The sequence below is a fragment of the Peromyscus californicus genome, unplaced genomic scaffold (assembly GCF_007827085.1).
Source record: "Peromyscus californicus insignis strain IS unplaced genomic scaffold, ASM782708v3 Scaffold_22__1_contigs__length_63687245, whole genome shotgun sequence".
NCBI lineage: Eukaryota > Metazoa > Chordata > Mammalia > Rodentia > Cricetidae > Peromyscus > Peromyscus californicus.
Window position 1 is genome coordinate 21,566,957 of NW_026294525.1, and position 24,847 is coordinate 21,591,803.

Sequence of the window (24,847 nt, forward strand, 5' to 3'; positions counted from 1 at the left end):
TCGCTTGGACAGTTCTCAGCCCTCTACTCCCATCCCCCACAGGGGCCATGCCTGCCTTGTCAAAACATTTGAGATCTCCATGGCCTGCACCATGGTCCAGATGCATTAACCAAAGTAATTAAAGTAAACCAAAATAACTAGAAAACACACTTCCTCCAACAAAAACCACACCTCCTAATAGAGCCACTCCCTATGAACTTATGGGGGACTAATTACATTTAAACTACCACAATATAAGTTAGAAAGTTTAGTGTTTTCCTTTCAATGTGAACTTAAGTACACATTTAGACATAGGCACTTTGAAGTGTATGTTGTACCCAGCTATGGATGAAGCAGAGAGGATCTTGTCCCTAATAGAGCATAAACGGTCACTTTAGATTTTAAAGCAAACTTTTTTTTTTTTTTTTTTTTGGTTTTTCGAGACAGGGTTTCTCTGTGTAGCTTTGCGCCTTTCCTGGAACTCACTTGGTAGCCCAGGTTGGCCTCGAACTCACAGAGATCCACCTGCCTCTGCCTCCCAAGTGCTGGGATTAAAGGCGTGCACCACCACCGCCCGGCTTTATAGCAAACTTTAAATAATTATTAAAGGAGATGATAGCTACAGATCAGAAGGTGCTTTGCTGGACCATATGAGACCCTGGGAAAAGCTCCTCTATCATCCCTTCTCTGGTGGGTGCAGCCTGCGCCAGGGCACACAGCCTGGTATGCTGAACTCACAGCCCTGCCCACGCTGGATGAGGTCACGGCCTGCTCAGCTGCGATCGCCTTGTACAGACCTTGTTCAACCACTTGACCAGCCCCTCCTGCCCAGCCACCCCCACACCACAGTCATATGGTTGGGAACAGGACATTCCACTATGTCTCAGTAGCTTCAAAGTTGTTTTCTAGCTCACCCATAAGCACACACCCTTAAAAGACAACAAAGGCTCTTTCCCCAACAGGTTGACTCAAATCCATGAATAATCATTTCACTCAACGGAGTAATCCTTGGTGCTTTGCTCTGTTTCTTGACTTTAAAAAGTGGCATATCAAAAAAAGAAGAAAGTATTCTTTGCTTGTCTTGTTTTTGAGACAGGGTTTCTCCGGGTAGCCCTGGCTGCTCTGGAACTCACTCTGTAGCAAACTCCAAGTTCGGCCTATTCTGCCGGGATTAAAGGCATGTGCCACCACCACTGGCAAGGAAGTATTCTTCTATCTTTTAAACATTAGAAGCTTAAAATATTTTCTTTTTGTTCTCAAGGTAATTTGAAAAAGAAAATGCATTTTTTTAAAAGTACATCTGCCAAAAACATATTCAACCTCTTCATAGGGTTCATTCAAAGCACAACATGAGAGTTTTAGAGACGCTTCATTGAGGTTGAGTATAATTATACAAGTTAGGGCTAGAAGAAATGATAAAAATATTTGCTGTAAAATTCTCTCCTAGGTGTGGCTGCATACACAAGACCAGAACAATGGCAATATCAACGAGCATGCTAACATGGAAAGGGGAAAGCTTCATGGGGTACCACCCCCAAAACTATAGGCAACCCATCTGAAAGAGGGAGAATTAACCTCTTCCAGGGACAAGCCCCCTTACTGGTTATCTAATACAAAGTGGTCAGCCCTGAAACCATCATATACACAAACAACAAAAATGGACTCCGCAAGTTGTATTTGTATACTGTGCATATGCATATATATGTATATATACACACTCATATATATGCAACAATAATAAAAAAAAGAGACTATAAATTTTGGAGTGGAGGGGACATGGATGGGAGTTGAGGGAAGGTACTGGCAGGGGACTAGACGGAGGAAAGTGATGGGATTTTATTTTAGTTTAAAAATGTGTAAAAATTAAAAATAAATTTAAAAAATTTAAATGCATCCCTTTTAATTCTTAGGCAGGTAAGATAGCCCAGTGGGAAAAATGCTTGCTGCATAAACCTGAAGATCTACATATATATATATATATATATATATATATATATATATATATATATATACGAAATTTCTGACCGACTCTTTTTTAACACGAGATGAAGAAACATCTGAGTTTTTCCAATGCCATCAATGTTTGAGGTTTGTCAGGTAAGTGACTTTCGCAGTCACTGAAGTCTCTCCCTCCAACTGCTGAAAGTATTCATTCGTTTCCGTTGGAGACTCTCTTCTGAAATGCATTGGTGTACCCCATTGCTTCCTTGTGTTAGCTACAAGCTTCCTTGTGTTAGCTACAATGTGCTGACCACTCTGCTGGGCATCATCCCCACCTGTGAACTGTGTGCTGATGCAGTATATGATCTGTGAAGCTTCTCATCCAACACTGCTACTCCGCTCAGGCAATGACCGGGAAAGTTGAGCTCTCTCTTCAATTCCATTGACCATTAGTGCAATAGGAATTAGACATGACTAGCTACTAGACACATTTGTAACTCCAGTTCTAGGGGATCCAAGGCCCTCTTCTGACCTCCACGTGCACCCGGCATGTGAGTGGTACACAGACATACATGCAGGCAAACTACTTATGCACATAAAATAAAAACTAAAAAAAATAAAATAGAAAAATACAATAGTGCCGTAAAGGTTATATAAAATTTCCGGAATCTTCCACTTCATTTTTGGCAGCAATGGGTTGGTTACAAGTAACTAAAGCCACGGAAAGCAAAAGTGTGGTTAAGTGGTTACTTCGACTCATCAAGAAATACTGTTGGTTTCTCTGTCCTTTGAATACAGACCTGCTAATGAATCTTGCTTTGACCAGGGGACAGTAGACCACGTGACAGAAGACGATACCTGCATAGCGCAAGCCACTGGGGCTTGCCCCCTCCTCCTATTGGGGACCTTGTGAGGAAGCTGGAGCTAGCCTTCTGGAGAATGGGGACCACAGGAAGAGAGGGGCTAAATAGACTGAGCCTGGACACGACCAAGGGAAGATCCATCCAGAGCTTGCTTATTGTGGAAGGCTTATATAGGTCAACTCATGTGACCCTCACAAACATAAGAAATGACAAGTAGCTACTAGCTAGAGGTGCTTTATTGTAAGGATACTCTCTGATACAACTGTCTTTGGGTGATTCTGTGCCTCTCAAATGTACTTTTCTTTAATCCCAGTTTAGGAAGCTAACAGGAGTCACAGTAAAATCATAATTTATGAAAAGTTAATTCTCATGCATTTAAATTGAAAATTTGTTATACTTTGAAATGAAGATATAAGCAATATTCCAAATAACTATCCTGATGATCATGATAATATTTGATGATCATGGCCTAAGGTATATATTTTTTAACTACACATTACATTTATGATATTCTATTCATATTTTATCTAAAATTTCATATAAAGCACACACATTCATTTTTCAAAAATCACACATTTCTTTTTTTTTTCCCTAAGATTTATTTATTTTTTATGTATATAGTGTTCTGTCTGCATGTATGACTGCAGGCCAGAAGAGGGCACCAGATCTCATTATAGATGGTTGTGAGCCACCATGTGGTTGCTGGGAATTGAACTCAGGACCTCTGGAAGAGCAGTCAGTGCTCTTAACCTCTGAGTCATCTCTCCAGCCCTTTTTTCTTTCTTTCTTTCTTTCTTTCTTTCTTTCTTTCTTTCTTTCTTTCTTTCTTTCTTTCTTTCTTTCTTTCTTTCTTTCTTTCTTTCTTTCTTTCTTTCTTTCTTTCTTTCTTTTTTTGAGCTGAGGATTGAACCCAGGGCCTTGCGCTTGCTAGGCAAGCGCTCTACCACTGAGCTAAATCCCAAAACCTAAAAATCACACACTTCTTAACAAATCAGAGGATAGTTCTGTCTTCCCTGCTGAAAACCATAGTCACAGTGAGGAGACAAGGCTCTGTGGAGTTGCTTCCCGGTGCCCATGCTGCACAGGAGCCGGGAAGCTGCTTCATGGTGCCCATGCTGCACAGGAGCCGAGGAACTGTGAGGTCAGGACAGGACAGAGATACCTGGTAGCTTTAACCTTGGCCAGGGTTCAGTCTGATAAGAGATCTGCAGAACTTGAAGAGCCAGTTTTGGAATAGAAGTGGATAGTTTTGAGTGTACCTCAATTCTACTGTTCAGCTCACCCAAATAAAGCAGCCAGCAGGTACGGGGCAACCTCCAAATGGCTTGTATCTGCCACACAGTGCCAGAAAAAAATGCACCAGAGGAGTTTCTTCACCGTGCTAAAAGAACCAAAATTAGTGGGAGTTCAAGTAAGTCTCTAAAAACTGTCAGAAGTTGATGTGACCGGACTCATCCTTCAGAATGTTAAGGTGACAGAAAAATTATCCTCAGAGCCAGGGGTCTACTTAGAATGCCACATCTACACATCGAAGTATGAACGGCCTAAGGCACAGCCCTGGCTGTTATATGAAGTCATGTTCTGATTCCACCTGTACCACTGTTAGCCCTCGCCTAATTTATTTTAATTAACAGGGATTCCTCGGGCTTCCAGGGTCCCACCCAGTAGGTAGACAGGGTGATTCTCAAGTAAGGGATGCAATTCTTAAGAAACTGGTGCTTTCCAAGCCTGCTTACGTCACCTTTCCCCCTTGCTACCTTCTCCCATGTTTGAGTGCCAACTTCATAGATTGGGAGAGGACTCAGTGGGATGGCCCACGAGGAGCTTTTACACAGGAAGAGTAAACACTCTGTCTTTGCTATCTGCTTTTATCAGTTCATGAGATTCACGGGACCTTAATCCATTCAAATAAATAATGCAGGTCTGGTAACCACATGTGCAAACAGTGCTATTAACAGCTTACTTCCTATTTCCTCTATGGCCCAAAGTGACCTTAACATCTATGCACTACTATATTATTCAAATTTAAACATTTTTTTTTTTTATGGAGGGGAGCGTGGAGGAGACGTGTGGGGGCATGTGTGGGCTATGGTGTACATGTCTATATCTGGAGGTCAGAGGACAATCTTGTGAGAGTTCCTTTCTTTCCTTCTACCTTTAAATTGGTTCCAGGGATTGAACTCGGGTCACAACACTTTCACACAAGTCCTTTTCCAACCGAGCCATCCTATTTGAGGTTTTAAATATCTTCTTTTCCAAACATTCTAACATCTCTCTCTTTTTTCCCTGTTTAACTCTGTGTAAGAAGACAAAGACTCACAGAATTATTTAATAGAAAAATAAAGATTGGAGGGCGGGGTAGAGAGATGGCTCAGTGGTTAAGAGCACTGGCTACTCTTCCAGACAACCCAGGTTCAATTCCCAGCAACCCACACAGCAGCTCACAACCATTTCTACTTCCTGTTCCAGGGGATCCTACACCTTCACACAGACATACATGCAGGCAAAACACCAATGTATATAAAACGAAAAGAAATAAATCATTTTAAAAAGTAAAGATTTTCCAACATCTATTAAATATGTGTCACAACTATAAAACAACCCAGGATAAAAACCTAAAACATCTGCTTCCAGATTCCTTTTATCCCAGCAAGTCATGAACGTTCAGCAAGCACTAACCCTGGAACTATGACATGGAGCACATTTCTCTGGTGAAGTAGAGGATTCTGTGAGGTTTCTTCTGGACAGGGACATCCCATGGGGTCACCGAGAAAGCCATATGGCACATTCCACCAACAAAACCTTTGCATAGGTAAAAATAAATAAAATGAAGAATGATGAAGGCTACCTGGAAAAGTTAAGAAAATTCTAGAAAGGAAGAGAATGTTCACATGTGCTTTTATGTTCAAGAATCTTAAAGTGGTTTATTCCAGTTCCACATATTTCAGAGGCTATGAAAGAATAATGAAGTAGATAAGCCAATCTGAGGTCTGATAGCCTCATGACTTAGTGTCTATAAAGTCTTTGGCTTAGCTTTCACTTTTATCATTTTATTATTTATTGTAATTTTGTGTGTGGGGGGTGGTTACACATCTGTGTGCATGTTTGTGCTATGGGATGGTCTTTCTGTATGCTGTGACTATGTGTTGCTACCATTGGTTAATAAATAAAGCTGCTTTGGCCTATGGTAAGGCAGGATAAGAGCCAGGTGGGAGCCGGGCGGTGGTGGTGGTGGTGGTGGTGGTGGTGGTGGTGGCTCACGCCTTTAATCCCAGCACTCGGGAGGCAGAGGAAGGCAGATCTCTGTGAGTTTGAGGCCAACCTGGTCTACAGAGTGAGATCCAGGACAGGCACCAAAGCTACATAGAGAAACCTGTCTCAAAAAAAAAAAAAAAAAAAAAATCAAAAAAAAAAAAAAAAAAGAGCCAGGTGGGAAATCAAAACAAAGATACAGAGAGAAAAAGGAGGAGCCAAGGAAGACACTGTGGGCCACAGGAAAAACCATGAGACACATGGCGATACATAGATTAATAGAAATAGGTTAATTTAAGTTAAAAGAGCTAGTTAACAGTAGGCCTGAGCCATAGACCGAACAGTTTGTAATTAATATAAGCCTCCGTATGTTTATTTGGGACCAAGTGGCTGTGGTATCCAGGAAAACATCTGGCTACATGTTTGTATACAAAGGCATGTGCCCATGTGTGCATGCGTGGAAGCCAATCACTTTCCAACTTATTTTTTGAGACAGGGTCTCTCACTGAACCTGGAGCAATTCAGCTAGAATGCCTGGCCAGCAAGCGCCTGGGGTTTTCCTGTCTCTGCCTGTCCAGTGTATGGATTACAGACCCAAGCTGCCATCCCTGGCTGTCTGTGTAGGTACTAGGGATCTGAAGTCAGGCCCTCATGCTTGTACAGGAAGAACTTTACTGAACAGGATGGCAGAGGAAAGGTCTAAAATGGCAGATGGGCACTTGACTGAAACACTGTCCATCTTCTAGATGAGGAAGGAGGTCGTGGGCTTGTGCAGGAAGATGAAGATATCAGAATCCTGGGTGGATCATAATTTGAGCGGCAATTTAGACAACCTGGAGTTCTATAGTTGGAAAGAAAACCAAGCTAGAGAGAATAGAACAAGGAGAAATGTAACTAACTAGCTGGAAAGCAGAGCATACAGTGAGTTCCAGGACATACTCATGATGTCATATGAGGCCTTTTTCAATTAGTGTTCTCATAATCACTGAATAGTGATCTGGCTTAAATTACGATAGAGCTGTACTGGAGATGGGGGTGTGTGTCCTGCTACAGAGGGGTGGAAATCATCCAAAGCACCATCACTGCCTGAAACTGAAGAATCAGAAAATTGTGACAGAAGCATGTTATCTGGAGATTGAGGACACACACATCAAGGGGTTGGATGTGGTTGTCTTTGGTGTAAACAAGAAAAAAGACTGAGTTTTTTTTTTTTTCATTCATGGAATTAATTGACTTTTCTCAAATGTATAAATTTGGTAAAAGTTAAAAAGTAGAAGAAAGAAAGAGAAATAAAAAGAAAGGAAAAGAAAGAAGGAAGAAAGAAAGAAAGGAAGGAAGGAAGGAAAAAAGAAAGGAAGAAAGAGAAAGCAAGCAAGCAAGCTGGGCCGAAAGGCACAGACCTATAATCTCATCCATTTGGCAGGGGGTGCCTACGGTAAAAGAATCACAAGCTCAAGGCCTGCCTGAACTAAAGACTGAGCTCAAGGCCAGACTGGCTAGTTAATGAGACCCTATCTCAAAAGAGAATGCAAAAAGGCAGCAGGGGTGTACTTCAGTGACAGAGTGGTTTTCTAGCCTGTGCAGGGTTCTGGGTTCTATCTCCAGTACTGAAAACCACAAAGAGGTTGTAGGTGGGATTCTAGCTATTCACCAGCTCACTGCCCGCTTACAGTGTACTCAATAAACTTCCTCCTTGAAGGAAAGAATGGGAGAGGGAGTAAGGAGGAGAAGAAAGGCCAGGAGGGAGGGAGGCTGGGAGGGATGAAGGAAGGAAGACTTGCCTCTGAAGTCTAAATTACTAACCAAAAGGCTAATGCTATGAATTTGGGCTAGTGTAGGGTGACTAAGACTTCAGAAGTGCCAGGCATGGTGGCACACCCCTTTAATCCCAGTACTCAGGTGACTGAGGCAAGAGGATCTCCGTGAGTTCAAGGCCAGCTTAGTCTGCTATACATAGAAAGTTCCAGAGTGGCATAATAGAGAGACTCCGTCTCGAAAAGATGGGGGTGGGGGGTGAAGAGAAATTCAGAAATTGTCTGCCTGCTGAGTGTGCCCCTTTCTGACATTAATGGCTCTGTGTAGATTCCACTTCAGAATAAACCCTTAAATTAACTTACAAGGGAATCAGAAACTCTTCACAAGTTACGTTTTTGATTGCAACAAACCCAATCTTCCCACGAGGCTGTAAATTAAAAATCCGAAAAGGAAAATTACCCGGAGCCAGCTGTGATATGTGTGGTGATATTTTATTTGTGCTGAAATGTGGTAATATTTTATTTGTGCGTTAATAAATAAAGCTTGCCTGGAGTTCAGGGGGGAAAGGCCAGCCATTTTAAGTAAACAAAGAACTCAGGCAGCACACGACCTTAATCCCTTAGCAGTCAGGATCTCTGTGTGTTCAAGGCCACACTAGGGAACAGAGCCACGCGTGGTGACACACGCCTTTAATCCCAGTACCAACCATAGGAAGTGAGGTAGCTGGGCTAAGAGAGCCAATGAGAGGCCAGAATAGTAAGGCAATTAAAGGCATGGGTAGACAGGAAGTAACTCGCACTGGGAAGCTGCAGAGTTGGTGAGGTAAGGTAGCCTGGTGGCTTTCCCTATTTCCCTGATCTAAGGCTTTCACCCCTATATTTGGCTCTGTGTTTTTTTATTTAATAAGATCATTTAGAAATTTGGCTACAGATGTGTATACATGTGATCTCTGCATTGGGGAGGCTGAGGCAAGAGTACGGTGAATTTGAATTCTACCTACACAGTGAAACCTGACATGGAAAAGGAGAAAAGAGGAGACAATGGTCCTAAAATAATTCTCACGGGACTGGGGTGATGGCTGAATCAGCCATGTGACCGAAGTTCCTTTCCCAAAACCGACATTAAAAAAACAAAAACCAGGCCTGGTGGCACAAGCTTGTTCCCAGCTCTGGTGAGGCAGAGACAGGTAGACCCAGGGGCTGGCTGGCCAGCCGATCTCACCTAATCAGGGATTTCCAAAACAAGTGAGAGAGCCTGTCTCAAAAAACAAATGGAGTAACACCAGAGGAATGACATCTGAGTCTGATCTCTGGCTTCCATGTGCTTACATGCGCATACACATGTGAAACACACACACACACACACACACACACACACACACACACACAAATAATTCTCAACTAATGACCACTTATTTTTTTTATAAATTGAAAAATACAGTAATAGGAAGTAAAGGAGGTCCTGGCTGACACAACATCTATCATAAAACAATATGATAGAGAGTAGCACTCTGTAATACAAAAATATAGATAGATGGATATGAGTAAAATACCGAGAAACATCACAATTACGTACAGAGCACTGGTAAGTGAACACACATACATCAGAAAAACAATAATTTAAACAAATCAGGCTGTCGTAATTGGCTGGCACAAGCTGAATTCTCCATAATCTTTACCATAAACTCTAATATGTCTCAGAGAAATTATAGGCTTAAAAATGCAAAATCGATAAGAGAAACACTGGCAGAAAATTCATAAACCTTTTTCTGTCCTTTAGAATAATGATAACAGTCTGAAGAAATCCCAGAGGAAAAGAAAAGCAAGTATAAGCACATGAAACCAGCAATCTCCACATGACAGGTAAGAAGAATAAGGTGCTAGTTAGATTTAGCAGCTTAGCCCAAAATGAGAGAAATAAGAATACAAGCTTGTCAGTGCTTTCATTACCAAGACTACAGCGAAGTAACAGAAACGGAAAACATTCATTGTGTTTATGCCGAGGGTAACAGCGGTGGAATACAGATAGGTAATTGTCAGAAAGCCAGATACACAAATGCCCATAGCACTCAAGGTTCAGTTCAGAGTAATTAATAACTTGAGAAATTGTCCAGTCCGATATCAACGAAGACATGCTGACTAAGTAGGACATTCCCACGGTCAACTGTTAACCTTTGAAGACAAGGTGACATGCCTACAGTTTGATTCCTTAAGGCACAAATTTTATCACCTAAAAAGTATTTCAGTTTTTTTGGGGGAATTAAATTTATTATATATATGTATGAAACTGTCCAACAATAAAAAAAAAAAAATTTAAAAATTGAGGTAGACAATAAGTAGTAGAAGACACATGATGTCTATCTCTGGTCTCCACACACTCATTGTGTGTGTGTGTGTGTGTGTGTGTGAGTGTGTGTGTGCTTGCATGTACATGTTTGTGTGTGTGTGCCTGCATGCGTGTGCGTATGCATACATGGGTACATATATCACATGCAAATAAATGAATAAAGTAAATAAAAAAGGAATTAAATTTAAATTTTATGTCTACACTTTGTGTCATAGAGGTAAGCAAACAAAATGCTGGGCATATTAGCTTGATTTAACCATGCAATTGCACATGTATATCAAATGTCACAAAGTACCACACAAATATGATTTACCAATCAAGATACTACTAACGATATGTGGTGGCTTGAGTGACAAATGTCCCTCGTAGTCTTGGGTACTGCACACTTGACTCCCAGCTGGTGGCACAGCTCAGGGAGGCTTAGGTAGTGTAGCCTTGCTGGAGGAAGTACGTCACTGGGGGTGGGTGTTCAGAGTTAAAAGTCCCACCTCCTACTAATTTACTTTCTCTGTGATGTGCTCAAGATTCAAGATGTGAACTCTCAGCTTCTTCCTCCAGCCACGTACATGCCACTTGCTGCCACACTTCCTACCATCACAGGCTCTAAACCTCTGGAACTCAAAGCCAAAATAAATGGTCTCTTCCTAAGTGTCCTTTGATCTCGCTGTTTTGTGACAGCCACAGTAAAGTAAGTAATATGTCTTGATTGGCAATTGAAACATTAAACCCTAATAGTTTAAAAAAAAAATCAAGAAGTGCTATGGATAATCACTCTGTATGCTGTGAATGTGTTGCTCTAATTTGGTTGATAAATAAAACACTGATTGGCCAGTAGCCAGGCAGGAAGTATAGTATAGGCGGGATAAGCAGAGAGGAGAATTCTGGGAACAGGAAGGCGGAGTCAGGAGTTGCCAGCCAGACACAGAGGAAGCAAGATATAAAGATACCGGTAAGCCACGAGCCACTTGGCAAGGTATATATTTATAGAAATGGGTTAATTTAAGATGTAAGATCTAGCTAGCAAGAAGTCTGAGCCATTAGGCCATACAGTTTTAATTAATATAAGCCTCTGTGTGTTTACTTGGGTCTGAGTGGCTGCAGGCCCGGGCAGGACTGGAGAAAACTTGAGCTACAAAGAAGGCATCATTCCTGTCCTCAGATAAGCTTGCATTATAGGAGGAAAAACAAGCCAGCAGGATAATAAGAAAAGATCAAGAACTGGCCAGAAAAGAAGAAAAAGGAAGGGCCCAGCCTGAGCTGCGCAGCTGGGAGGAGGTTCGCCATTGCAACACAGGGATTGCAACCTCTCTCTTCTGCTCGGAAGCCGAGTTCACAGACGAGAATTCAGAACAGACACAGCTCTGAGCACGTGTGTGCTTCACCCCTTGGGTCATTTACGACAAAAACTCAAGGGTGACGCTCTTGGACCAAGCACAGCAGCCTCTTAGTTGATAATAGTGACTCTAAAAAAAATTATCATTTTGTTGTTGTTTATTCAAGACAGGGTTTCTCTGTGTAGTTTTGGTGCTTGTCCTGGATCTCACTCTGTAGACCAGGCTGGCCTCGAACTCACAGAGATCCACCTGGCTCTGCCTCTGAGGGCTAGGATTAAAGGCATGCACCACCACCACCCAGCTCTAAAAAATTATTTTAAAAACTATTTCTATTACTTTTATTTATTTAAAGGTTTATTTTTATTTTATGTGCATGAGTGTTTGCCTGCGTGTGTGTGTGTGTGTGTGTGTGTGTGTGTGTGTGTGTGTGTGTGTGTACCACGTGCATGCCTGGTGCCTAAGGAGTGCAGAGGAGGGTGTCAGATCCCCTGGAACTGGAATTACAATGGTTGTGCTGTGAGTAGCCAAGTGGATGCTGGAAACCAAGTCTGGGGTCCTCTGCAAGAGCAACAAGTGCTTTTAACTCTGGAGCTGCCTTTCCAAGCCCCACACTTATTTATTCATTTTGTGTGTAAGTGTGCATATTGTGGGTATCGGTTTTCATCACCACATGGGTCCTGGGTTTCAAACTCAGGTCATTAGTCTTGGCGACAAATGCCCTTACCCACTGAGCTGTCTTTCATTCTTAAAATTAATTTTAAAAAGTCTACCTTACAAATGCATGAATTTCTGAGCTCTAAATTGTTTGTTTGATTTTGATTTTTGCCACTATATGTTACACATTGGGATGTTAAGACCAACTTCTAACCAGAGAAGATTGCATGAAACACTCAGAAACTTCCTTCTCTGTTCCTTCCTATTGATTACACTCTTCAAGTGAAGGAATCTCTTCTCTCCTTAGCAGCATCACCCTCCCAACACGTGCACACTCACACACACACACACACACACCGCCCACACACACTCACTCACACACACACACACACACACACACACACACACACACACACAGGTACAAATGTGTGTGCGCTTGCATGCTGACATGCGTGTGTGAAGGAACCTCAATTTTGATCTAGATACAGCAGATCTCCCTTTGTTGAAAAGGGTCGCCTTGTGATGAGAGCCACCCTCCCAGCTTTGATTTGGGTGTGAACTGGCCTTCTTGAGAATGTGACCTTTCATCTGACCTCTGCCTGGGTCTATGAACTGACACTCCCCTTGTTTCCTCTTTCCTAATATTCACCATGTTCCCCTGCTGATCAGTTTACAACACAGTCTCTTGCTGTTTAGGTTCTGCTCGCCTACAACCTCCATGGGGGCCGGGGCTGTGCCTGAGTCTGTGACCACTGTTTGAAATGTTCTCTAGAGTATCTACCATGGAGACCCTTGATAAACAGTTCTCAAATAAAGATGATCACTAGTATGTTTCTTTTTAGTCACTTCCATGAGTCTCGGGTGAAAGAGACAGTCCTTGCCCTCACAGTGGTAATACACTTGGAAACAGAGAGATGCGCGTTAGGCGATGCTCAGAGGAGTGTCAGACTCTGAGAACAGAAAGTCTTCTTAGAGAACATAGGGCTTGAGGTAACTCCCAGTGGCTTACTAGGAGTTATCTTGACAGGGGAGAGGGGAGGAAACTGAGGCAGAGATAATTTGCGCAGGGGCCTGAAGCACGCATGGAGGGCACAGGGATGACACCTGCCAGCCTCCCCAGGAATGAAGAAAACAGCAAAGTGCCCTCATCTACCAGGTTATTCCGCGACTGATGTTTCCTGCAAAGATCTGATTCAAAAATCAATATGCTCTCAAGTGCTTTCCCCTTCCAAGAAAAATTATTACCCATTTCTGTGAGTCAAACGATGTGTTTTCCTGCATCTATGAATGTTTAATCTTCCTTCCCAAGCTATCTCTTTTATGCTATTAGATGGTCATTAAGGTTTAAAGCCAGCACCTCGACATTCACTCTGCAGAAGACTTCCTGGAACTTCCTGTCCTAGTAGAGTTACTGATTCCTATAAGGGGACCCTCCTTCAAGCACAGCTTTTCAAGGAATTTGACCTCTCATCTCTCCATCTGAGACGGGAGAAAGCCAGGGCAGAAATTTCTTTCCTCTCTCCCTCCTTTCCTTCTTCCATTCCTCCTCCTTCTTGTCCCCCCGACTCCATCTTATTTTGAAATATCCTAGGCAATTCTGATATTTATAACCTACAGGCTACACAGTGGGGTTCACTAGACTGTTCAGGGCTTTTCAGAGATTTTTAGGTAGGTGTTGGGGAGAGAGAGGCAGTGATAGCAGTAATGATACTACTTGTTATTTCTGTCCTTCCAGGCTGGCATGCCACATGAAAGGACTCTGTAATAACAAAGAGCCATGAAGTATCGACAAGACGTTGTCCCACGCAGTCTGATGTAGTAAATAAAGAGGGCACAAGGTGGGCAGTGCAGTGACATTATGGGATTCATCTCATGAACTGTCCTACTTTATCTAAGACAGATTGTGGGCCACTAGTCCAATGGGTGTGAGCAGAAAGTGAGGAATAAAGCCGGGAGGAGAGGCAGGTTTGCTGCCGTTCAGATGCTGAACCTGAAGCCAGAACATGTCCTGTTTCCGAGACTATTCCGAAAAGCTGGAATTCACATTATTAACCAAGAAGTTCTGCCAAGAATATTGCTTTGCATCTTTGAACAGAAGGAGGAGTAAGACAGTGTAGTACACAAAAAAGAAATACTTTATTGGGAGACTTGTGTCCAGAGGATCTTAGTACCTACTGAAAAGGAAAACACCCTTAGTGAACGCTAAAGACATTTCATTGTGTCTTCCAGAGAGTCCCAACTCCAAAACCAATTTGCATTAAAAGTTACCAGTTAGTAAGCCTTACAAATAACTTGAATGACATACACTAGTGTCCAAGACCCATAGGCTCAGAGAGGAGACCACAAATGCTTACTCTGACAGATGGTTTTGTTATCAGCAAAAGTCACAGAATGGCTAGCATGGGGGTGGGGGCGGGGTGTGGGGAGCCTCTGAGGGAACTGGCCAAAGCCAACCATAGCAGTGGCCCACTCTCAGGGAACTCCCAGCAGAATTGAGGAAGCAAAACAAACCCACATGAAATAGCAATGCAAATCTTTCACTTTCTATTGAGAGAAGAACTTAAGGAACCAGAGGCAGCTGTAGGAATTTCAACCAAGAGACAGGTGGATTGTATTGCCCGAAAAGGCTCCATGGTGCCCTCCATACAAGTGACTATCAATTTCCTAATAAATCTGAAGAATTGTCAAAACATTTAATTCACTCAGGATGAAAACATTGAAAGGCACCATGTTTTAAATATCTGAACATTTTAGAGCTTTAAACTTGGTGCATTTGGTTAAGTTTGCATACAGCATTAATTCAATGTCTATATCTTTCAAGGATTCAAAGTCAAGGTGATCAATACTGTGTTGAAGAAAAACTATTTACCCAAGTCAGAGCAGATCGAGTCATCAAACAATGAGAATGGTGTAGAGTTGGGGCTGGACTTGGTGGCGGCGGGGGTGGGGATGGGGTGGGTGGGGGTGGGTGGGTGGGGAGTTAGGGGGGGTGGGGGAGTGGCTTGTTGGTGAGAATACCTTTGTTAGGACCAATGGAATCTACTCAAATGCCCCAAATACAAAGCAGGATCTCAGCAGAAAATAACATTTGTCAGCTAAAACTAAGAGGATAAGAGTATAGGAGAGTCTGTTCACTGTGTGAGATTCTTCAAGTTAGAGGCAGGAGAGTACCTGTTTTAGAGTCAAACCAAGATGAAATAGACCTCAGCAGGCCAGTCATAAGCCAGGAATGTAGGACGTGGAGTTTTTATGTCCCTGGCTGCATTTGTCAGTGATTCTCTCACCATGGGACCCACAACCTGTTGATTAGTACCTGGGCCCCTGGCCAGTCTCTCTACTGACCAAACACATGGAAGAAACAGGAAAAGCTGAGCATTCAGTCCTTAAGAAGCAGCTCTGTGGGTCAGAGCTCTAAGTGAGAACCTTCAGGTGCCCCAAGTCTCCATGAAGATATTCAGTCCATTATCACCATGGTGGGAAACATGGCAGCAGGCAGACAGGCATGGTGCTGGAACAGTAGCTGAGAATTCACATTTGATCTATGATCATGAGGCAGAGAGAGGGAGAGAACTAGGAATAGCATGGGCTTTTGAAAGCTTGAAGCCCACCCCTAAAGACACTCCTCAAATAAAGCCACACCTTCTAATCCTTCCCAAATAGTTTCACCAACTAGGGACCAAGTATTCAAATACATGAACCTATGGAAGCCGTTCTCGTTCAGACCCACCACACTGGAGGAGTTTATGATTACCCCAGTTGTTTGTATTCCTAGGTAGATCACCTATTTCTTGAAAGGAAAACAAGAGAAAGATGCTACATAGCAAAACAGGGGCCACGGAGTGTCCGTATTATGACTGGAGCTATTCCTGCTCGGGGAAGAATTGTGATTAAAAAAAAAATGATGGCAACTTGAGTTTAGTATAAAATCTAAAATGTTATTTATTCATTTATTTCTTCAGAAAGCATGTCAGCATGTAGAAAAGTTCAATAATGCCAACTATGGAGCCAGGTGTTTGGGATACATTTCTAATGCTGTCAATCATTAACCTTCCTTAAAGGGGTTAAGAAAACTTATCACAGAATACCAGTGAGGAATAAAAGACTTAATCTACTTACTGAGCCTAGAATAATGCCTGGTCCCCATAAGCACTCAATATATAAGCCCTGGTTTGGTTTCTGTTTCTATGCTAAAACACTGAGCAAGAACAATTTCACAGAAGAAAGAGTTTGTTTGGCTTACCTGTCCTAGGTCATAACCCATCACTGATGGATGGGTAGGAGCTTGAGGCAGGAACTGAAGCAGAAACCATGAAGGAATGCTCCTTATTAGCATGTTCTTCATTCCTTGCTCAGCTTGGTTTTAAAATATAACCCAAGACCACGTACTCAGGGGTGGTGCTGCCCACAGCGGACTTAGCCCTTCCATATTAATTGTTAATCGCTAAAATATCCCACAGATATGCCCACTAGTCAACCTGATGGAGGAAATTACTCAGTTGAGGTGGCCCCTTCCCACATGACTCTAGTTTGTGTCAAGTCCACGAAAACTAAGCAGCATAAAATCTTAGTAATTATATTTGGTCAAAAATTTCACCAAGGCATGTAAAATTTTACGTGACAAGTAGTACGTGAGCGCCTCACCAACCTTTAGCTTACACTAGCTCTTCTATTGGGTGGGATGCTCCTATCCCAGTCATTAACCAGAAATACAGACCTCATCGTAACTCTTCTCCCCCTTCCTCCCACTTCTCAAGGGGCAGCTGGGTTTTGCGTGTTATTGGTGTGAGCTCTACTGGCTCCTTCCTTCTTTTCTGTACCTCACCACCACTTGATTCAAGCCTTGTTCATGTTCTTGACTCAATATCACAGTCATCTCCCTGGGACCACGTAGCTCTCAGCCAACCTCTTCCAAGGGTATGTATGTTGGTATTTCTTCATGAGTATGTGTGCACATCTTCATGTGTGTGTGTGTTGGTACACATGTGTCAGCATGCCTGTGGGGGGGCAGAGGTTGACATGGGTGCCTAAGCTCTCTCACTGGACCTGGAACTTACCAATTCAGCTAGACTAGGAGGTTGGCAAGCCCTAGGACCCTTCTGTCTCCACTTAGCAAGGGTTTAGATTACAGGGGGCAGCTGTTGGGCCTACCTTTCGCATGGGTGCTGGGTATCAAACTCTGACTGGCTCATCTCCTTAGAGACTGCTTTGTTTTAAACATGTATCTGATGCGGTTTGCTTCCTCAGAGGCCCCCACGGAATAAAGTCCTGGAGCCCACGTGGCACGTGGTCTTTGTGATCCTGTCCTTCTGTCTTTCCACCCTCATCTTTCTGCTCTCCCCTCAGCTCTCCCTCACCCCACCCCCAGGAAACAAGCTGGAGTTTCCTGACCACAGAATGCTGTTTCAATCCTCAGCACGGCTGTTCCTTCTGCTGGGCCACCTACCCCTCCCACTTCCAGGACAACCCTCGTCTGCAGGCAGGTTCATTGTTTTAAAGACTGGGTTTCTCTGTGTGATAGCCCTCGTTGTTCTGGATCTCGCTCTGTAGACCAGGCTGACCTTGAACTCACAGAGATTCATCTGCGAGTGCTGGGATTAAAGGCATGTGCCACCACCACCTGGCAGGTTCATTGTTTGAAAAGAAGCTTCTTTACAGCATCAGGAGTCAAACCTGTACCAAAACTCAGGAACAAAATGTATAATATACTTTATCTTTCCTTTTTTATAGAGGACATGACTCCATGGCTGTGGAGAGAGAGATAAAATGTAGAGATTAAAATTGATTTAATTCGAGCAGTTGTCCTTTACTAGTTAAGTACTCCAGAGGACGAGGAAGTTTGATCCATAGCTGGGCAGTGGTGGTGCATGCCTTTAATCCTGGCATTTGGAAGGCAGAGGCAGGTGAATCCCCGTGAGTTCGAGGCTAGCCTGGGTCTACAAAGTGAAATCCAGGAGAGCCAGGACTGCTACACAGAGAAATCTTGTCTCAAAAAAAAAAAAAAAAAAAAAAAAAGAAGTTTGGTCCATCTTAATCCTCAGGGATCCTGCCCAAGAGACTCTGGTCAATGCCTGCCTGACTCCTATTTATGCTTCTCCCTGTATACACACATATTTAAGATAAGGTTGAAATTCATAAACTGTTCACAGTAAGAGTTAGTAGTAGAACAATTAAAAATGGCACATATATGGCATAATTAATTTGGTACGAATGCATTCCCTCTCTCCAAGTGTCTTACTGCCATGTGTGGTGGCACACACTTTTAAGATGAACACTCAGGAGGTGGAAGCAGGCAGATATGCATGAATTCTTGGTCAGCCTGGTCTACATAGTGAATTCCAGGCCAGCCAGGGCTACACCGTGAGACCATGCCACAAATAAAACAAATCAAAGCATAGTACTATTCCTGGAATTTTCTATTTAATGTACCAGAACTCAGGTAACTAAAGTCATGGACGTCAAGCCAGTCCTCAGATGAGGAGCCACAACTGTATAAGCCCATGAGCAGAAAGTTGCTTCTCTTCAGTGGTCTATAGTCATGAACCGCTCATTAGTCACTGTGTTTTTAAAAGGGCACATCACTAAGAGTGCCCACAACTGCCCAGGGGTGATAACAGACTGCGTTTACCCTTCCACAGCTACTAAGTAACATGAAACATGGTTAACTCAAACACTTGAAAGCCGCGTCTCAAGGATATGCTTTTAAACCATGTATTGAACGAAAAATAGGCTGTCTACACAGACAAGCAAGTGACCGGAATTCCAACTTTCCCTTGCTGTCCCAGCAGTGATCCAGAACACTCTGAATCTCAAGGTTTCAACTCATCCCCCACACAGCGGCACCTCCTTTGGGTATAGATTTCTCATAGTACCCGTCTCATAGCCCATAGAATCTGCTCAGCTATGGGCCTCGCTGCCAGACTAGCACTGCGCCCATGGCTGTATACATGGAACTTGTTGAAGAGGCTGGAACAGACCAGAGCCTTGTAACGGCTGTCTAGGGCTGACCTCAGCTCAGCTACGGGGACACAGTTATTCCTGTCTCCACAGAGCTTCTAGATAGGGAAACCCATTTCTAAGATCCACTCTCCAGTCACAGTGAGACTTAACGTCTTAATATCTGGCTCCAGCAACCAACGACCTTCTTCAAAAGCTCCTAAGTGTCTTTTAAAGCACTAATTTGGTAAAAGTAAACTATCTGAAATATTTTTAATTTCCGAGTGACTTACAATCACTCCATAAAATGTCCTATTCTTACCAAGCATTGAAAATAACAAACAAATGGTTATTGGATAATGAAATTAGTTTTCTATTGAGTTTCTGTGGCAAAGCACGTGATTTTAAGGGTTATCTCAGATCAGCCTAGTGACCCTGGCTGGCAAGCATGTTGTCCCCACCAAACGCTTTAGGAAACTGAAAACTTGAATAGTTACTTCCTCGGCCTCCTGCCCCAGTTTTGACGGCTCTCATCTCTTGGTCGTATTCTAAGTACAGGGATCCAACCTCACTTTTCAAGGGCTTATTAACAAAGTCTCGCAATTAGCGCAGCCTGGTGACTCATTTTTGGATACCCGTGTAGAAACAACAGCTCCTCCCTCTGCTGAGAAATGGCCCGAACAAGTGTGAGGGCCACAGGAAGTAAAAGGCACGTCTCAGCTGGGGTTCGTGGAGCCAAAAAAAAAAAGCCGACAGAATTCCGTGTGGCGGTTCTCTAAGCAAAGCCACCTTTAGGTCTCTATCCCAAAACAACTCTTCAAAGTCTGCTGTGAGAGCTGTTTCAAGGCGGTATCAACGTTCTTGTATTTCCTGGCTCCTGAGTCATACATACTGTCAAGTTCAAGTCGAGAAGCGCCCGTTCTGATGGGTTTGAGAAAGTGGCGACCACACCGAAAAACCCTCCTCCATTCAAGAAAACAAAACAAAACTCAACTGAAAACAAAAGACGGCTCAGGTAGTAGTAGCTTTCATATAAAGTCAGTCTACGTTCGTCATTTCTGAAGCACTTCTAACGAAGCATTATACTCCCAAACACTTGAAAAGCGTTCGGCTCTAAGGCGAGAAACCCAAAGAGCCTCGTCTTGAAGGTACCTAGAGGCGCAGAGAGAACCACACCCCAAACCCACCTGCTGCTGCTCAGCATCCCAGCCCTGGGCCAGCACGATCCCCCCCCTCCCAACCAGTCCCGCGCCCGCGATGCTGAAAAAGTTAGAGAGCCAAGTGGACTCCCGCGACAGAACGAACCGAGATCCGGTGGGGCGCTGATTGAGGGTCCGGACGCCGGGAGGAGACGGCTGCGCGTGTCCGGGCGGCCCGGCTCCCTGCGCTACTCGAGCTGCGCTTCTCAACCACAGTCCGAGCCCTGCGCCACCCGGACCGCATCTGGACGCCGCTGGCCCCGCCCCCGCCGCTCGGAGGCTGCACAGCTGGGGCCCAGGCCCCGCCCCGGGGACGTCCCCGGCTCGGCGCGCGGCTTCCTTCCCCAAGACCAGTCGCCACGCTGCGGGATGCCGGGAACCGAGGCACGAGGCACCTTCCCTCCGCCTAAGCGCCTCCAGATGTTGCGGGTGGCAGTGGGGAGGTGAGGGGAGACGACGCGGACCCCTCGGGAACTTCCTCGCACTCAGGGATGGGGACACGGGCCGGGCGGGATCCGCTGGACTTCCCCCGGGGAAACCCCGCCGGCACCGATGACATTTGCAGTCCGGAGTATTTCCGAGGCTGGGATGCAAGAAACGGTTTCTGGGCGTGGGTGTGGCTGCGCCAGCGAGGACCAGCGGGAAGGCTGACCCGGAGGCTGTCGATCACCCCCACACTGAGCCCCGCCTTCCACCTGCCCCTTCCCGCCCGCGATCTGTGGAGCACTCCTGGCACCTTACTGGAGACTCAGAAAAAGAGTGAGGAGGTGCGAAACAGCTTGACAAACAAGGAGAAAACTGGAAAGAGCTCCGGATGGATGCCCAAAGCAGGAAGAATTTCAGGGACAAGATAGCGAGGGATGGGAACCCGAAGTTCCTCATCTAATGTGAATAGATGGCTGATGAAGTAGGTCCACAAATGGTGAGGCCAGAATGACCATCTCCCGGGCAGAGCGATTCCAAGTAACTCTATTATCTCAGTATCTAAGGCGGAAACTCTATTCTCGTGGAAACGAAGTTTCTCTGAGCAGGGTTGTGCAGAGGGCCTCCCCCCACCCCAGCCCCCGCGGCCCCCAACAAAGGGTAGTAGGGAAAAGGGAGAGTAGTTTGTAACCACACAGAGCTGGCATGCACTTCACCCAGTGCTCAAGACCAGAAAGAACACTGGTGGGGTGTGCTCCTAAAATGCTGGTGGAGATGGAAAGTCACTCCCGAGGCCTTTCTCCTCTATACCCCAGTGTTCTCACGAAGGACATACCAGATGAAGTCCAGAAACACTTTAAATCTCCCTAGCTACGGGCCTGGGAGGTGGCTTGACGGGTGATATGATGGCCCTTTAGCTTGAGGATCTAAGTTAGATTCTCCAGAACCCACATGAAAATGTTGTGGCTGCTGACCCATGCCAAGACCGGAGCACACCTGGGGCCGCCTGGCCAGCCAGGCTTGAAATATTGATGAGTTGCCCGCCAATGAGAGACCTGGATTCAAAGAAGGTAGGCATGTCCTGACTTTCAGTCTGAGGTTGCCTCTGGCCTCCACAAGCACAAATCCACTTGGGGCGGGGGCGGGGGCGGGGGTGGGGTGGGGGGGAATGGACGCAGATCCCACAGCCATTGAAAGGTCATAAACGAACAAACAAAGGAAAAATTTAAACTTAATTTTGTTTTGTTTTTCAAGACAGGGTTTCTCTGTGTAGTTTTGGTGCCTGTCCTGGAGCTCGTTCCATAGACTAGGCTGGCCTCGAACTCACAGAGATTCGCCTGGCTCTGCCTTCCGAGTGCTGGGATTAAAGGCATGCGCCACCACTGCCCAGCTAAAATTTTTAAATTAAAAAGAAATGTTTTTAATTTAAAGAAGGGGACCAGAAGACTAATTAAAAGTCTCCTAGAGGTAGGAAGTGGGAGATGGAGTTAAACAAAAATAGAGGCTGGCCTGATACTTGCTCTTGCAGAGGAACCGAGTGTGTTTCAGAGCACCAACATGGTGGCTCACAATCGTCCATAACTCCAGTTCCAGGGGATCCAAGGCCTCTCTCAGCCTCTGTGGGTGCCAGGCACACACAGTACATGAGGACAAAACATTCATACATGTAAAAGAAAAATAAATCTTTGCAAAAAAAAAAAAAAACCAAAAACAAAACACTAGGGTAGTGTGACGAGAGTGTGACCTTTAGTTATCGAAGAAGGAGGGAGGCTGGTTTATCAGCCAGGATGAATCTGTCTGTTAATGTAAGATTGTGATAGAAAGGGAACCTAGAGCAGACTACACGGGGCAACATCAGTTGTGTGTGTAAATCTAAAACTGTTCTAAAAAACAGTTGTGAGCCTAGCCTTTGTGAGTTCGAGGCCAACCTGGGTTACAGAATAAGTTCCAGGAAAGGCGCAAAGCTACACAGAGAAACCCTGTCTGGAAAAACCAAAACCAAACAAACAAACAAACAAAACAAAACAAAAACAGTTTTTAAACGTGTGCTGCTGTGTAAACAGAGGGCCTTAAAGATGGGAGACAAGAGTCTTACCACTGACCCACAACCCCTCGCCCTGATTATTTAAAAAAGAACCAGAACAAAGATGGATGCTATTTGTTCTGAGGGAGGAAGGAAGTGTCTGTGGGTACTTTGATGAGGACCTTTGGGGCCTAGCAGATGTAAAGACTCTGAAGCTGGAACATACTCACCTCCCACGAGAACCATCAATGCAGGTGGGATGCAAAGGGCAGAGAAACAGGAGATGGGCGGAGGATGGAGAGAGGGCATGTGGGTCTTCATGGTCTCAATTCGGCTTCCACTGAGATGTGATAACACTGAAGACTTTCCAGCAGAAGGGTGGCATGACATGGCTTTTCCACCCTCCACAGCTCTGTTGAGGATAGATTAAAAGCCAAAGAGAATTGCATGGGTACATTGGGAAACAGTGGTAGTTAACTTTACGTCTCAACTTGACTGGGTCACAGAGCGCCCAGATGTTATTCTAGGTGTGACCATGAAGGTGATTTTTAGATGGGAATTAAATTTGAATTGGTGGCTTCAATAAAGCAAATTGCTCTCCCTGATGCAACTGGACCTTATACTAACCCCTGAAGGCCCAAATCAAACAAGAAGGCTAAGGGTCAATTCCTTCGCAGACTGGAACTCCCCTATTGGCTCTTGTGTTCCTTCAGTCTTCAGGACCAGCTTGGGCCTGCATGGTTACATCTTCTGGGTCTCCAGTCTCTTGAGTGAAGCTCTTGGGACTGCCATAAATGCATGAGCCAATTCCTTTCAATGCACAAGGCATATGTACAGGACAGCTTTCTGTATCTGCTATTGGTTCGGCTTCTCTGGAAAATCTCGACTCATAGGAAACCATGGTGATGGAACAAGTGAGAAGCCATCAAGTTCTGGCCATGTTCACAAGAAGAGGACTCACTGGTAAACAATGTAGGGCTTGGGAAAGGGGAATCAAAAGTGAGCCCTAATTTTGCTCAGAGCAACTAGTATAAAAGGGGGCTCTTACGCAGAGTTGGGAAGACCACATCAAATGTTGTAAAAATGTGGGAATAGGGGAGTATAAAAAGTCCATTTTGGTGTGAGTGTGTGGAAGGGGCAGATCTCAGGAGATGAGTTGTAAGTGGAAGTTTCTGTCTCACAAGCAACTCCCAAATACCAGGCAGCTGCTTCCCAATTTATCACACAGACGTTTATATTAATTATAAATGCTCTGCCAGTAGCTCAGGACTATTACTAACTAGCTCTTACACTTAAATCAACCCACCATTCTTATCTATGTTTAGCCACATGTCTTGGTACCTTTTCTCAGTACGATATTCTCTCTTTTTTATTATTATTATTATTATTATTATTATTTCAGGGCTGAGGACCGAACCCAGGGCCTTGCGCTTGCTAGGCAAGCGCTCTACCACTGAGCTAAATCCTCAACCCCTCAGTACAATATTCTCATCTTGCTTCCTCTACATCTGGCTGGCAACTCCCTGACTCCGCCCTTCTCCTTCCCAGCATTCTCAGTTTGGCTTTCTCGACTAATTTCCTGCCCAGCTACTGACCTATCAACTTTTTATTAACCAATGAGAGTAATACCTACTCATAGTGTAGAAAAGGATTGTTCCACAGTGTAGGTCAATTAATAAAATATCTGCCATGAAAGCATGAGAACCTGTGTTTGGATCCACGGCATACATGTAAGAAGGCTGGCACCATGGCTTGCTCCTGTAAACCCAGCACAGAATGAAGGAGTTGGGGTGGGGGTGGGAGGTGGAGACAAGTAGATCCCTGGAGTTCACCAGCCAGCCTAGCCAATTGATGAGCTCTGTGTTCAGCAAGAAACTGAAAAAATAAGGTAGAATGTATTGGAGGAAGATACTCACTGTCTTCATGCATATGCATCCACATTCACATACCCATACAAAACCACACAAAATTTGTCCCCCAACATACAGTCACCCCCCAAACACACACACACACTTTTAGAGAAAGAGTCTCATGTAGCACAAACTGACTTTAAGTTTATTGTGTGGTGAGAATGACCTTGAACTTCTGACCTTTCTGGAGCAATTTCCTGGAGTGCTGGGGTTACAGGCACATGCCATCATGCCT

At 44.3% G+C, this 24,847-nt stretch overlaps 1 protein-coding gene across 1 annotated transcript in view; it reads right to left on the bottom strand.

Moving 5' to 3' along the window:
• The window catches only part of Stx11 (syntaxin 11), a 30,184-nt gene extending 9,585 nt beyond the window's left edge, over positions 1 to 20,599 (bottom strand). The window contains exon 1 of the mRNA XM_052750615.1: positions 20,363 to 20,599. The gene's annotated coding sequence lies outside the window, so the exon portion shown is untranslated. The remainder of the gene's footprint in view (positions 1 to 20,362) is intronic.
• Positions 20,600 to 24,847: the final 4,248 nt, after the last annotated feature.